General features: G+C 33.8%; 1 long non-coding RNA gene across 1 annotated transcript; it reads left to right on the forward strand.

Moving 5' to 3' along the window:
* Positions 1-274: 274 nt before the first annotated feature.
* Positions 275-1,845, forward strand: LOC149258216 (uncharacterized). Its single transcript, XR_016246017.1, has 2 exons — positions 275-1,058; positions 1,179-1,845. It is a non-coding gene; the product is annotated as an uncharacterized LOC149258216 (long non-coding RNA).
* The last annotated feature ends 7,251 nt before the right edge of the window (positions 1,846-9,096 follow it).

Below are 9,096 nucleotides of genomic sequence, written 5' to 3' on the forward strand. Positions count from 1 at the left end.
TGCTTGTTACATGTTAGATATTTTGCAAATTTTTTCAAGTAATCATTAATTACTTCATAAGCAACAGCTAATTAATTACTTTGGGTTGTTAACTCCATAAGGCACTGGTATTTTTCTAATCAAATTCTAAGTCTCGCTAGGCCTTAATCAAGTATTCGATTGCTTTGCTGTGTCTCCCGAACCGGCTGACTACTAGCTGGTTCTCCTTTATCCCATAGGGTCTACCCCCCTTAGCCTGCTATAGGGAGACGGCTTAAACGGAGAGATAGGGGATCAGGGTGACAGCCCCCGATCTGAGCATTGTCGCGGTGCCTAGACACTCTGTGCGACAACACAATCTGCGTGACAACAAGGTGAATCTAAAATTCAATTATAAGTAACACCTAATAACTAAGTATTCAAATACCCTATGACTGTTCATTTCCAGTATGTGTGACACCTCACCTACTTGCGTGGCATTATTACACACACTATCTACCATCACATTAATTTATATACATTGGTCACTTGTAGTAAACATTGAGCAGTAAATACACGCATTTCCAGTCATGGAACACACACATGCTATCACACAATATTCATGCTTCTCATAGTGTTTCTATGACACTAACCTTATAAAGATTGCTTAATGCTGTGGGATCTGATGGGAAAGTCGATATTGCTCTTTCTTCAGGAAAAACCGTACTTATTTTTGGTCCAACCTTGCTTTCATCAATCTTGTTTGAAGTTTCTTTATGAGAAAACGACAAATTCATTGCATAAATTGCTTTGATTTCTAATAGTATTTTTTCTGCAATGAAACAAACCTTAGTACATTTGACTTTAAATGGAGCAAACATGAATTACTTCAGAACTTCACCAACAAATTTTGATTCCCCATTTTAGATATTTCCTCCCTAGACCTTATATCCATATAGAACTGACATGACCAAGATATCAAATAATAATGTGTTTTATTTTTATTCCATTAATTTCAGGTTCCTTCTGCAACTGTTTGTTGCCAGAAAGTATTCAGGTAACAGCTGTAAGGCATACGCCAGAATATCAAGGGTTGTCAGGTGAGTAAGTAACTTTGAAATAGAAGAAATAACTTTTAAATTAATGTCTTGAATAAGTAAAGACATTTCATTGCTTAGACGATCGATGTTGTAATTCCTTGATCAAAGTTTGTGCTGTAGAAGATGGGTCAGAATCCAGATCAACTGAAGGCGAAATAGAGAGTGATGGGGAGCAAGATCATCATCTGCTAATTCCTTCCAATGGAGAGGCTGACTCTATTGAAAGGGAAGCGTTATGGGAAACACCCTTGAAGCATATCAAGGAGATCTTGTAAATTTATACCCCGAGCATGTGTTTGCAGTTCATTAGGGAATACAGTATATTCTTTCTGGTTCGTAATCTTTCTGCTGCTCCGTTTCTTCTATACTGAAGTTAGTGCATATCAATTACTTGGTATGGCCTTATTTTCATGGTAAAGCTATTACTTGGGTCAAGTTTCACAGCACTGCAGCTTGTTCCATTTCTTATGAGAGCCAGGGTTATTTTTTCTTATTATTTTCAATAAGCAATGGCCTTTTTCCGTCACCAGCTCTTGATTTCCAGTAGGTAGTTTACCGTCACATTTGTGGCTGAAAACAACTAGTTCTGTTAGATTGAATTCATCTGCAGTGTGTTTACTTTCAATGAAAAATCATGGGTTTTGGAAGAAGAAATGAAGGAATATTGCACGAAGAGGCAGTGCTAAACCCCTATGTTTGATCCTTTTTGTCAGATGACATTGTGCGGGGTGGGTATTGCTGCTTGCATCATTTTGGAAATATCAATATTGTGTCTTTTATGGGTCAATTTTTTTTCTTGTGCAGATATTCCCTTTTCCCTTGAGGGCTCATTTTTTAAATTTTTATTTAACATTTCTGAACTCTATGATTTGCTTTATGCCTGAAACAGGCTTTGCTTTGAATTTTTATGGGCACGCCTTTACATGCCTATGTGAGCTCTATACTCTTTTTGGTTTTTTGCAGTCAATCAGTACATGTCTTCATACAGTATTAGTTCAGTATGTCCTTGATTAAGTGATCTTACCCATTTCTCTTTAACACGTTGATGCTATATTATAATTGGAAAATTATTAGCCTTGTGCTGAATTTTGGATTGTTCTCATCATTACTTGAATGATATTAGGATCTTCATTCTTGTTGAAATAAATCATTATTTGATCACATGTATAACATTTCTGGACCCATGAGCTCTTACTACAATTCTACAATTAATGTTGACAAACAGAAAATGCTGCAAAATATATTATATTGGCACTCCAAGGAAAATAGCCTCAAAGGTAAAAATGAAACCAGGGGAAATACAAAAATAAGTAACCATTTTAAGCCAATACATAAGCTATATAATTAATAATTATTACAAAAAAAACGACCTATCAAGGAACAAAATGACTTCAAAAATATAATTTGTCTTTGAGGATAGCAATAAGAAACATATAAAATAAAGGCTGCATGCAGATAACCATGTTAGGATTTTTATCTTCTAGATAGTTTCTGCCCCATCACTAAATCAACAAGAGTTCTGTAATCTTTAATTTTCATTTTGTTCTCATCTTTGTCATACACTTTGGCTTTGGCCTGGGCATGAATATGATACTTGACACATATCTTCTTTTTCCTTGAGACGATCATGTCTTATTTGTGCAACATGAACAATTAACTAACAATTGATGGTTCTTAAGATGATCCAATTCCATTTATATCTTTTATATTTGTCCTTAACCTGCATGGCACGTTTGCCGCTGATAATATTGCAATCAAAGTAAGATAGCAGTAGCGTGATGGTGTTTGGTGAAGACATAGATGCTATCTATGTGGTCTATTATTGCTTTTCAGGCTTTTGCGAAGCACTCGATACTATACCCAATCATATATTTTTCTAGAACATAAAGACTTGCATGTTTTGGAGATTGCTAATGTGTCCTTGTTTCTATATAAGTGAGTTTTCGCCAAGCCGAAATTCTAATACAATATATAGAAGAGTCAAACATTACCCAATCATATATTTTTCTAGAACATAAAGACTTGAATGTTTTGGAGATTGCTAATGTGTCCTTGTTTCTATATAAGTGAGTTTTCGCCAAGCCCAAATTCTAATACAATATATAGAAGAGTCAAACATTAGTTCAAATTTTCCCACATTCTTTGATCTTTACATTGAGTTGAAAGAACTTATTTCATATTGATGATATGTAGATGTCATAGTTCTTTCTTATTGATGATATTATATAGTGTCATCCAAATTATATGGATTTACTGGATTTAGCTATAGCTTGATATTTTGATCACATTCTAGATGCCCATGTGCATGTGATCAATATATGGATTTAGGTATAGCTTGATATTTTGATCATATTCTAGATACCCATGTGCTTGTGGATATATTTTGATCACAATTTAGATACCCATTATAACTTTTATTCAACTTCAAACTAAGTGTACAAACTTGAAGCCACAAAATCATATACTTTCAAGGGTTCTTTTCATGTAACTCTCTGACATGCTCCCAACCTCAAAGATGAGATTGATCCAGGGTAATGTTATGTTTAATTTTTTAGAAAGACTTTCCGCCTAATTTTAGTGTTAAGGAATTGGGATAAAGTTTGGACTCTTTCATGTACTTGCAACATTGACATTATTATATGATGAGGTATAGGAACCTTAGGTGCAACACATAGGTTGAGAATGTACATAAGGGATTCTAGCTTTATTGTTGATAAGATCATTTATACTCAAGAGAACAAGTTCATGCTATTGATCATGAGTTGGGATGGATGTTGATGAGATCATTTATATTAAGTGAACAAGTTCATGTTATTGATCTTGAATTGTGATTGATGTTAATGGGATCGTTTATACTAAGAGAACAAGTTTGTGTTATCAATCTTGAATTGTGATGGAGGTTGACCCTTTAGATCAAGAATACATCATATTGTGATTATGATCCCTAGGCTCTAATGCATGACCACCATATTAACTTAGGTTTTCATGAGAATTACCTTATTTACCTATACAAGCATTTATGAAGCTAGGTCATGATAATTACCTATACAACCTCTTGCCTAAGCTTTTGTTCTATTCTCTTTAGAGCTATGAAGAAAGACATCCTTCGATAATGCTTTCCATCTTTGTCCCTATAATTGATACAAAGAGACATTATGTGGGTATATAAAATATTATATAAACTACTCGAAAATTATCAAGATGGATGTGTCCTCGAGTGCTAAAGATGGGGAGATATCCTTCCACAATGTTTACCATAATTGTCCCATATCGATATAGAGAAACATTAATGGGTATATATGAGAACTATAGAGTATATGAATTTCATTCACCTAGATAGATCTACCCAAACCTTTATAACTAACTCTTTTTTTTTTCCAATGAAAACCTCATGACAACCCCCCTTCTTCCTCATATTTTCTTAGATGGAGGATGGTTCACTTGCTAGCCACAATAGTTGTTGGTAACCCCAAGGAACTTGACCAGATTTTAGCATGTGACCTATGGCTTCCCCATTAACAACATGTCTCACACTCTATAATCAACACTTACATATGCATATTATTAAGGATAGATTCATCACCACCACAAGGTACATAAAATTGATTTGTACGCTAAGGTTGTTTAAGTTCACTATAGTTTGTTCCCATTAGCTTCTTACTAAATTGACACACTATTAGGATTATAGTTTTATAACATTATTCATTTAAGAGTTACACAACATAGGAAGACCTTGCTCAACAAAGCATCCTTCCAAAGATCTTGTACTTGATCCTTTAAGCTACTATGCTATTAGGATGATAGATTTGTGGCACTATTCATTTGGAGTTTATCTAAGGTAGGAAGAATTTGCTCAACAAGTATTGATTTAAAGATCTTGTTTGGATTCATCATACCCTTTAATCATATAGACTAGAGCAGCACACAACCTAGTGACATATTTTGCAATATTAGGTTAGTTCCATTGCATACTATTATCAACCTTTATTTTAGCCTTGGATATATGCTTATGAGTGCCATTAACACTTGGTAATCATCACTTTCCAATCCTATTGTTCTTATTACATTTTTTGGGTTTAAAGTGCATATGAACTTTGTAGGCTTGTTTGCTTGGTTGTCATTTCATTTTTAATTGGAGAAACTTTGAGCACTTCCTCATCTTAATAGCTTAGTAAACTAATAGTGATATGAATATTTCATTCCATATTATATTTATCTAATTTATAAATTAAATGAAATATTTATATATTCTATAAATTAAATAAAATGCCGAAATGACTACCATATTCTCCTAATGGTAGCAAACCAAAGGCAAATTCTTGATACCTAAATAGTTAGTATGACTGATTTTACCGCATTGTAACTATTGCATGATGTGGGCTAGTTCAAAATTACTTTCACTTTCTCTTTAATCCATGTGTAACCCTTCCTCTCGCTAAATTTACTTTTTTCAAGTCAATATACATCAATTCTCTTTACTCAACACTTAAAATACAAACTTAATGTAGCAAATGCTACTCCAAAATTTAATAAAGATCAAAATATGATCTAAATAAAAACAACAAACCATTGTATTGCCTCCAAAACCTTTGCTATTAACCTCATCAAAGTATTAGGTGTGTTGGTGAATGCAAATGGCATCACAAGCCACTTGTATAGTCTATCACTTTTCTTGAATGTAGTCTTAGATTTGTCACCTTTTATGATCCAAATCAAGTGATATCTTTTCTTTGGTTGTTTTTTCTAAAAAGATTTATTGCCACTCAAATTGGCCATCAAATTATCCATCCTTGGTACTTTATATTGTATTGTGATCTTATTTATCCCGCGTGAGTCTATACACATCCTCTATGACCAATGCTTCTTTAATGTGATCAACATTGAAACTACGCACAAGCTCATACCCTTAGTGATCACTCATTTGACAACTCACCAACTTATGTATTTAACTCCACACCCTCTATCGGTTTCATTTGTGTTATTTATTCCAATAAACTTGTGCAATGAAGCATGTTTAAACCTTACACTTCGTCATTTGAGGGCCTCCCATCCTTTTGAATTATAAATTACTCTCAGGGACTCCCCTTTCCTTTTGCATTATAAATCTCTCTTAGGGTCTCCTATCCTTTTGAATTATAAATCTCTTTCAAGGTCTATTATCCTTTTGAATTATAAACCTCTCTGAGGGCCTTCTATCCTTTTGATTTATAAATCTATCTTTAGTTTACTGAGCCTATCTATCAATGCCTACACTTTCAAGCTTCTCACATACATTTTTTGTCAATGTCTTGCTCTTTATTACCTCACATTACCCCTTTAGCATCTCCATTTGTTTCATCTTTTTTCACCTTTGTTGTCTCTAAGACAATTTCTTTTGCTTCTATGGGTTTTTTTCAGCTCCTTTAATCTTCTTAAAATATATAATTATTTGTTTACTATTTTTTTGTTGCCTCTCACTGCCTTATATTTTCATATGACTTCGATCATAATCTTGTGAAACACTCTCTCTCTCCTTGAGTTCAACCTTACTATGATACCAAATGATACAGTGGCAACATTATGCCCGATCCCCACCAACTTTGTACAATGAAGTGCAAGTTAGATAGTCACTCAAAACAAATCTAACTAGAGTAATTATCACATTCACAAAATTGTAAGAAGTTCCCAAGTAATGGTCTACTAATATATTCAATATTGTATTGTATATTAATGAATACAACTCGAGAGATCATAATTTTTTCTTTCTTGACTCTTGGCCAATGCTCTACTCAATTATGCTATCTTAGTTTGGTAAAATGACTAACTAGCTAACCACAAGAGATCCCTATAGAGGTAGTGGAAATGGTGGGTGAATGGATCCCTATGGGATTAAGTGAGGTGGAAGAAATTCAATCACTAATTGAGTGTGTACCTATAAATTAAGGTTTTGGAAGATAAAATAGATTGGAAGCGTACAAGAGGCTTTACAAAGAGGAACAAATGGTATAAATAAGGAAGGGAACAACCTCAAGATATAAGTGAATGCTAGGTTAGCTATTGGAGGGTTCGAGTCATACATAAATATCATATCATGCCTAATTGTTGTGTGCTACAAATTTGGTAATAATGACACAACATTTTTTAGGCCCAAACAATCTCTATTTTACGTAAGTTGTGGATTCATAGGCATGGTATTGTTAAGCAACTCATGGTATGTTTTTTCAAAGATTTGAAGTATGGTTTTAGGGGTTTGACTCAATTTTATTGCATAAATAGTAAATCGAAATTGGGTTTGGGATGGTGTAGACTTGTAGTCCCCTAGGTTGTTCCCTATTTTGTAAGAGGGGCCAAATGCTAGGGCATAATTTGTAGAATGCACCTTCCTACACCACTCTAGGCCTTCAAGGTTGGTTTTTGGACTAGAGGGAGGTTATGCTCAATATCTCTAAAGGAAAGAGTAATTTGTTGTCACCTAAGAATAACCTATCTAATATATGAAGCTCGTGTTACATTTATAATAGAGAAGAATGGTGCACAGAGTCGATCTTTGCTATTGATTTTGAATAGGAATAAGATGTTGAAGTTTAATGTTAGATGAAATTCACTAAAGGGCCAACCAACATGGAAATTTAATAGGATTCATCCATAGGAATGATCTTTTGAACCGTGGATACCATTATCTAGTTTGTATTAACAAATAACTCAAAGAAATGCAAGTATGGGTGGAGGAGGAAATACTATTATACAAGCACATATTCATCAAATATAATTTAACCAATGGGTATGAAAAACATAGAGCCATTAGCTTATACAACAATTTACAAGACATAAAATGAAGATTAAAACCAACATAAATTACTTGGATTTATTATGGACAGATAACAACAATGTAAATCAAGATTTCACAATAAATCCAATAGTTCATTAATTAAACAAAAGTTCTAATGTTGGGGACTATAGAAGTCTCAAATTTGAAACCACCATTTTATTATTCAAAATATGTACATGCGGTTCGGATTACAAAATTACTATACTAGGCCTTCTTGCTTCCCTCTATAGAGCTTGCTACTAAGAAAGTGCTTACAATAATAATGAGAATGAAGGAGATGAGCATTCGAAGCAGGAGAAAGCCATTTGTTGCTGCAAAATTGTGATGCCATTTCTATGACTTTTTCCTCCGTTCCCCCCCTTCAACTACTATCAAAATAAACTCTTGAATGAAAAGCCTCCTCATATAAACTATAAAGTTATTTTACTTATACATTGTTGGGGAAAAAGAAAGCTTCTTATTTGATTCAAAAGTTATCTTTGAGGCCACCATTCTCTCTTAATCCTTCAATTAGGTGGGTAAAGTTAATCCAATTTCTTCTTGTCTTGTATTTTATGCCACCTCTCTTTCTTAATCCCTTGAAATTAGGGCCATGTGTGTGAGTTCCATCTTAAAAATGACTACACTATCCATGTGGAGATCCCTTGTTAAGTATCTTCTCTTCATATTGCCACTTGTTTATTTGGAATATCGACCTTAATTTTCCTTTGAATCTAGATGCATTTGAACAAATTTTAACTTTAGTGATGTTAGGCTTGTTTGAGGAATCATGCTTGATATTTGAAATCGGTCATGGCAATAGTTCAAATGGTTAAAAGGGGGCTTGATTTGAGGAGTCATGCTCAATCTTTGAAATTGGTAATGACAACAATTCAAATGGTTAGAAGGGGGCTTGATTTGAGGAATCAGTATTGATCTTTGAAATTAGCTAAGGCAACATGATTTTTAGGAACCATGCTTTATATTTGAAATTGGGCCATGACAACAATTTGAATGGTGAGAAGGGGGCCTCATTTGAGGAATTGACCCTGATCTTTGTTTTAGACTCATGAAAATTGAAGACAAGATTTGATAAACATGAGATGCATATTATTCACATGATATACATATAAATACATGTCTTTCTAAACCTTGGGTTCATATTCCAAGAGGCTTCTTGGAATCCTCATGACTCTTCACGTTCTCTAAAGGCTTTGCACCTTCCTCACAAGTGAATAATCTAAATTGACA

The sequence above is a fragment of the Pinus tabuliformis genome, chromosome 6 (genome assembly GCF_031772625.1).
Source record: "Pinus tabuliformis cultivar Carrire ecotype Pingquan chromosome 6, CPIR1, whole genome shotgun sequence".
Lineage (NCBI taxonomy): Eukaryota > Viridiplantae > Streptophyta > Pinopsida > Pinales > Pinaceae > Pinus > Pinus tabuliformis.